The sequence below is a fragment of the Dermacentor albipictus genome, unplaced genomic scaffold (genome assembly GCF_038994185.2).
Source record: "Dermacentor albipictus isolate Rhodes 1998 colony unplaced genomic scaffold, USDA_Dalb.pri_finalv2 scaffold_79, whole genome shotgun sequence".
Classification (NCBI taxonomy): Eukaryota; Metazoa; Arthropoda; class Arachnida; order Ixodida; family Ixodidae; genus Dermacentor; species Dermacentor albipictus.
Genome location: NW_027225633.1, coordinates 268,825 through 276,521, shown reverse-complemented (window position 1 = coordinate 276,521; position 7,697 = coordinate 268,825). Strand labels below are relative to the sequence as shown.

Sequence of the window (7,697 nt, the reverse complement as noted above, 5' to 3'; positions counted from 1 at the left end):
TCATGGCTCCACGAACGTGTGCGCGCCTTTATTACTTGTATTGTTAATGGATGCAGTGACTATTGAAATACTTCCAACAGCGTGTGAAGAGAATCTGCCTTGTAATTTAGAGTAGCTGCAGCTTGGCTTCATTGCGACGTGCGATATCGGCCATGACGCTTTCTGCGTGCGCGCATTGTTCGGTGCGCATCATGGCTCCACGAACGTGTGCGCGCCTTTATTAACTGTCTTGTTAATGGATGCAGTGACTATTGAAATACTTCCAACAGCGTGTGAAGAGAATCTGCCTTGTAATTTAGAGTAGCTGCAGCTTGCCCTTATGAAAATGAACCATGAGTTTCTGTAGAGGACGTGATGTGTTCCTAAGGTGACATCAGACATGCATAAGAAATGCATCGTCTAATGTTTTTTGGCATCACAAGTACATCAGAGACTCAAATGACAATGCACCTTAAGATTTCTGATGAGAGGAGTATACAGCTTTTTTGTGTTATTGCTAATGTCAAAGTACATCACGTATGAATGTGTACGATGCGAAGTCGTGAAAAATTCTTTGTAATGCTATAGCATTAAATGGCTCATGAGCCGGAAAATCCGGCATTGTCGGCTTGAGCACTCGATGTACAAAGAGGTTACAAACTCTCAACCTTTCATGGGAGTTAAACCCACTACCTTTGGCGGTAATTAAGGCTACGAACCCGCGACCTTTGGTGTTGATTAAGATACCGTTAATTAAGACAGTTATTGAAGATATAGTTAATTAATGCACTCGAACGCACGTACCACCCTTAGTGGAAGTCGAAGCATGTTAATTAATATGTTAATTAATGTGCACCTGATTATTATGCCGTTAATTAAGACACTCGTACCCACGACCTTTGGTGTTAATGAAGGCGCTGTTAATTAAGGCGTAGTTAAGATACAGTTATTTGAGGCACTCGAACCCACGACCTTTGTTAATGATGATGATGCTAATTAAGGCGCAGTTAATTACGACCTAGGAATTAAGTCACTCGAACTCATTACCTTGTGTGGGAATCGAACCCACGAACATTGTTGTTAATGAAGGCGATATTAATTGAGGTAATGTTAATTAATATATATTCAATTAAGACACTCGAACCCACGATCTTCGGTGTTAATGAAGGCGGTGTTAATTGAGCACAGTTAAGATACAGTTATTTGAGGCACTTGAACCCACGACTTTTGTTAATGATGATGGTGCTAATTAATGCACTGTTAATTAAGATCTAACAGTCAAGTCACTCGCACCCAGTACCTTGGGTGGGAATCGAACCCACGACCTTTGTTGTTAATGAAGGCGATGTTAATTAAGGTACTGTTAATTAATATAGTCACTTAAGGCACTCGATCCCACGGCCTTAGTTGGTAAAGTTTATGTTAATTAAGGCATATTTAATTAATATATTGGTAATGAAAACACTCGAACCCATGATCTTGTGTAGGAGTTGTGCCCACGAACGTTGTCGTTAATGAAGGCGATGCTAATTAATGTACAGCTAATTAAGATATAGTTGATGAAAGCACTCGAACTCATGACTATTGGTGGGAGTCGAACTCATGACCATTGGTGTTAATGAAGACGATGTTAAGTAAGATACAGTTAATTAAGACACTCGGACCCTTGGCCTTTGCTGGGAGTGGTTTTGATTCATCGTTGGGGGCAGTCTAAGAGACAAAAATGAAGAAAACGATATAACACAGCGTGAGCGCCGAGTACTCTGGAAACGCTTCCAATATATCAGGGCTAGGCACAAAACAACGACGTCATTTTCTTTCCTTTTTAAAGAGCACTGTAAGATTGTGTTACTCCGTTATCACATTTGGTAAACAGTGCCAAACTATAGCGTATGCCTTGTTCTGGGCAGTTTGATTACTCGGATGTGTTACTAGTCTTTAAGTGGCAAACCGACAATTCTGCAGATTGACATGGTCATGACATGGAAAACTGCGCGTAAAAAATTATGGGGTTTTACGTGCCAAAACCACTTTCTGATTATGAGGCACGCCGTAGTGGAGGACTCCGGAAATTTCGACCACCTGGGGTTCTTAACGTGCACCTAAATATAAGTACACGGGTGTTTTCGCATTTCGCCCCCATTGAAATGCGGCCGCCGAAGCCGTGATTCGATCCCGCGACCTCGAGCTCAGCAGCCCAACACCACCATAGCTACTGAGCAACCACGACAGGGAAAAAAAGAAAAGAAAAAGAAACTGCGCGTAAGCGGCAGCGTCTATTTGCTGGAACGCACTGTAGTACTTGGTTGCACGCACATCGTACGCCAGCGCACACTTCTGGCATATACCACATAGGACAAATGCACGCTGCCGAGACATGTGGGTTTTTCGAGGAATCTTCGTGGGTAGCACGATCAACACAGAAGGCACGAGCGACAGGAGTGCAACCCGCGCACGTTAAACACGCCAACACGAAAGCAAGATACGGACGACAGGGGTGTAAGCTGCGCCACACGAGCAGATTCGATGATTTCCGACTGACACTGTTGCAACGGGCACTAAAACATCGCACACTGCACATGTGTCGCTCGGAGATCGCGTCAACGATGTCTGAGGCTATATAGTTGATGTGAACGACAGCAGGAAGTTATTTAAATTGAAGTGACGGCGCAGGTAGCACGGGGAGCAGCGAAATGCGTAATTCACGGTTTTTATTAGAGGTAACTGAAGTGAAAATCGTTCGAATAGCGTCACCGCAACGGCTTTCTATAGGGTTAACATTTTCAGATCTCGAAGGCCATGCTTTTGCTGGCTGCAGATAGCCGAAGCGATTCAAATTGAAAATGCGTTATAGAATTTCTTTCTATGCCAAGCTATAGCTTACAATATAGACTTATCTTTGGTTCTCTTTGTCTTGCAACAGCTATGCGCAATTAGGCAGCCGCACAAATGACGCTAGCCGAGACATTGGCTGCCCCCAACCGACCTGTTCGTGGCGCCACCTACCGTCCCGTTTCCTATCCAATCCAATCCAATCAGCCTGTCGCTCTGTTTTCGAGTCGGTCGGGTGTGCGAGCTGCAACGATGTGCTTGTTAGATCGTGTGTTTTTGTGTTTGCTGTAACCAAATGTGACTTAGTTCGCGTGCGCATAAGCGCCACAGACAGCTTGTGTCTCGCTGCAAACTCGCCGTGTGCGTGGCGCGCCAGCGAAATGTGGACCAACGATGTTCATGCTGTCGAGTGCGTTCCCTTTGTCTCTGGTTGTCGTGGAAAGTTGGGTGGACGTCGCGAAGAAATAATGCGTGTTGTTAGCGTGCCACTGCTCGTCCACTATGCACCGGTATGTCTGCTGGGAGTAGCATCGAAGCACTGGCAACTTGGAGGGCGCTTTTCGACCGCGTCGGGCCGTTCAAAAGGTGAGTAACCGTGCTTGCTAACTACACACGTGTTGTGCGTGCTTCTCGTGTGGGCATAGGGTGCCTTGCGAACGTAGGAAAGAGAACTCCCATGACAACAGTGAAACCTATGCCGATGCTTGCTGGGTGTCAGAGTTTAGTTGCGCGAATTAATTGCCATAATGCAGAGTTGAAAATCTTGATAAGCGTTTTCTTCTGATGAGAAAGATTACGTTCAGAAATAATCGTGTTCATCATGCGCGCTTGTGCGTGAGCTCCCGTTTTTCTGCTGAAGTCGCATGATAACGACTCATCTACCTCTTGACCGATTCTTACTGCTATGACGTTTCCTCGCTTATAAATGATTCGACGTTGTAGATAATATCTGCTTACAAGGTTTTCGATTTACGAGCGGTATTGGGGAAAAAAATGTAAGCAGTCACAGCGTGCTACTAGTACAGGTTTGTTTTGAAGGGGTGTAGCCATAACTTCGACGTAAGTAAACATTACAAGGGATAGTTACTTAAAGTTATGAAAGAAACTCTAGAATCGTTATGTAAACAAACATTCATGTAATGCGCTGCTGCTCCTGCGTGTGAAATTTTGCCTTGTTGAAGGGGTCCCTGCTATCGTGACATTCATCAGTAACTTTGACTTTGTGCTCTGTTGCCACCCTGCACCAGTGCAGGCATTGTTTTCATGACTGTTTTTACATGCTCCTTGCATGTGTTCACTATGTGATAGTCTTACTGTGCCACAGCTATAAGTTAACACAGCATTCTCTTTGTAGTGGTGAAGCCGTGACCCACAACAGTGTCCACATAACCCGTGGCCTTGGCTGCAGCAACACGGCGTGTAATCTGGATGGATATGTCAGGTATGCTTTAAGTGTACGTGCTCACAAAAGTAGGATCTCGGTATCATTAGTGGATAAGTGTATCGACATATTACTTAATGCATCTTGCTAAATAGGCTAAATATTTCTGCAACATCATTCCACTTGCTGCTTATTTGTGTTTGTAGATATTATGCACACATTATCTTGTTCTGTTAAAACTACACGTCGCATGTCCTGACGTTTAGTATTTTTCTCGCATCAATTGCTTGGCTGCAAGTCCATTTTATTTTTGCCTATTACACAGTATGTTTCTTTTTATCTTGGTTTTATTTGTTTGGAACTGTTTCTTATGCTATAGCCCATATATCCCTGGTTTCCTTTCTGCTTATGATACCCGCATGTGCTGTTTTTGTCCATGTAAGAATTCGAAGTGTAGTGTGTCATATATGTCACAGGTCTAAGCACGCAGTGTGCCTACCATTGTTTAACATTGATATTTACAATCATGTCTGTCTTGTTCTCAGAATAACTGTCACTGGCAAATACACATTTGATGAACTAGAATTTCTTGAAATGAAATAGGAAGGCCAGTATTCATTGTGCTGCAGTTACTTAAGTAGTGAGGTGTTTTCTCGTAAGCTTTCTATTTTTCTCTCACTTTCTTCGTATTCTTTTCTTTGCAAGCTGCCCTTATTTATGCTGGTAGGCATTGTAGCAGTTGTGAGTGTGTTTACTGCAGCAATGTCACAGCTAGTTTGCACACACTACAGGATGCGAACAGATACCCATCACTGTTTTTGTGCATTTCTGAGAACCAGCTGTGTCCATCCACTCGGCGAAACTTGTAGTGTCCATTTGAATTTACCAATCAGTTCATGTAACATTTCAGGACCAAATTTACGCAGTGAGAGAAGGGAGACTATGCAACATGACCTTGGCTAACAACTGACTGTTTAAGTTGTTGGAAGGACTAACAAAAATAGCACTGGATGTGCACTTGTGTTGTGCACCAGTTAATTTGAGAGGGATGGCAGAAGTTATAATTCAAAGGCATAAAATCATGGTAAATGGTGTCTGCATAAAAAGAAGTAAATAGGCACAGACTAATTTCTATCCCTTGTAATCTACAAAGGATGCCTTTCTTCATGCATTGATAATGGGGGCTGGCTCACACTTATTGTTATTTATGTGGTGCGCCTGACTGATTTCTCTTGCCAATTTTCAGCCATGGGTGAAAACAGATAAACAATCCTAATCTGGCCTGAAGCCCCATTGCAGATATGTGTGGCCAAGTCGGACGAGCATACTGGTCTTTTGAATGAAATACGGTGATCTCACAGGTACATATTTAGGCACCAGCCAGTCTGCGCTATGTACATTTGACCACATGTGAAAGGAATACAGCACAGTGCCTCTGACACGCACTGGACAAATTTGGTGCTACCTTTAACCAAGCAAGCCTCGCTTGCCTCCTTGCATTTCTCGATTCAATTTTCAATTCAATCAGTTCATGTAACTTTTCAGGACAAAATTTGCGCAGCAAGGGAAGGGAGAGCATACAACATGACTGTTGTGCATATGCTGCCTAATTTATTTTTGCTGAAAATATACGTGCATTGCAGTCCACAAGTGAATTGACAAGGCACCCAGGCATTGGAGGCTTGCTTAGTTAAAAATACCCAAAATTTGTCTCGTATCTTTCAGGGTTAATGTAGGCTACTCTTTTGATCACGTGCATATTTGGTCCAATGTACATCGGGCACGCTGACTAGCCGGTGCCTCAGCATGCGCCTAGGAGAGCACCATAATTCACTCAAAGGACCAGTGTGCTCGTCTTATTTGACCATGCATTGACACGACAAGCTGTGCACTGGATTTAGCTTGTTTATCTGTTTCGTTCGCCTATGGCAACCGACTGATACAACAAAATCAGTGAAGAATACCACAGCCAAAAATGGGACGTGTGTCAGTCGACGCTCATTATGATTGCATGACAAAGAGGAATACTCTCTAATGACGTGGCATAGCAACCACCATGCTTATTTATTAAATTATTTTTATGCAAGCTTGTTTGTCATGCTTCTACGCATTTGTTTTTCAACTTGTGCCCTCCCTCTGAAAGCAGTGCTCGGGTGTAAATGATAAAAAACCCCAGACATGGTGTGGTGTATTTCTTGAATGGGATATATGCCATCATTCAGGAGGCCAACACATGCATGATATAGTAGGCTTGGAATGTACGAGAACTGTGCCCGTAGCTGATGCAAATATTCTATAACGACTGGCACTTCGATGTCTCTGGGATGCATGGGGTTGCCCATACACACACTCCTACGCTCATTTCCATGCCAAGTAATTAGTGAGAATTTCTCATTTACGCTAGCAATCCACAGACACTGCTGTCCTTTGTCAAGTGGAAACCGATATAGCTGAAGTAGTTCACGACATGTACACACGCCACAGCTGATACATGTTGCACATTTGTTCAGCCAAGAGCAATTTCTGCTTACTGTAGTTACTGCTGCACCCAAAGGCCACACAGTGGTTCCTCAACTTTGTGTGAACCGACACCACATAAATTTTTCGCAGAACTAGCTATAACGTCTCCAGACCGTTCTGCAGCAAGTGATACAGCGTGTATTTCTGTGGTTGATTGCCAAGTTTTGTTAATTATCTGCCCTTTCTACCATGCAGGGTACACATGCACTTACTTCAAGATGACGACACTCCACCTCAAGAACAGCCTCTCCTCAGTGATAAGTAGCGAGATTAAATGAAAGGGAGATATCACATCCGTAACCAGGCTGATACTGTGTTTTCCTTTCATTTAACCTCCTTCTGCATTTAAGGAAGCATTGATATGCCCAATAAATGTTTTTGTTAAATTTCTTTCGTTGAGTAATGTCTAACATGCAGCATATGTAGGGCCCATGTACATGTCAGAAGTGCTGCATCTTCACTGGACATACATGCATACAGGCTGCATATATATAGCACCAAAGATAGTCACGCACAGGTAAGATATTTAAATAAGGTCTGACTGCCATTGGGACACATGAGAAAATGTTACCACACGTGGTGGCCAATTTTGTTATAGGAGTAATACGAGCACCGGCAGTCTAATGTATAAGCTCATTAGAGATTCGCTAGGAAGACGTGAGAAAGTCGCAAGAAAACTGCTTTGGAGCGCACATTAGGAAGACATTTCATGCTCACAAGAAAAGCACTCGTCAAGAGTTCTACAGAAAGACGGTGGCCAATATGTTATAGAATGACATTAGGAATACATCAGAAAATTGGCTGTGATGTCAAAACTCGTCAGACTTTCATGTGAAACTCATCTCATATTTTCATAAGGGTGGCTTCATTGCGACGTGCGACATCGGCCATGCCGCTTTCTGCGTGCGCGCATTGTTCGGTGCGCATCATGGCTCCACGAACGTGTGCGCGCCTTTATTAACTGTCTTGTTAATGGATCCATTGA

The 7,697-nt window shown here is 43.4% G+C and overlaps 1 long non-coding RNA gene across 1 annotated transcript; it reads left to right on the top strand.

The window, feature by feature from the left end:
• The first annotated feature begins 3,026 nt into the window (after positions 1-3,026).
• On the top strand, positions 3,027-7,102 carry LOC139053215 (uncharacterized). Its single transcript, XR_011510315.1, has 3 exons — positions 3,027-3,396; positions 4,166-4,252; positions 6,908-7,102. It is a non-coding gene; the product is annotated as an uncharacterized lncRNA (long non-coding RNA).
• The last annotated feature ends 595 nt before the right edge of the window (positions 7,103-7,697 follow it).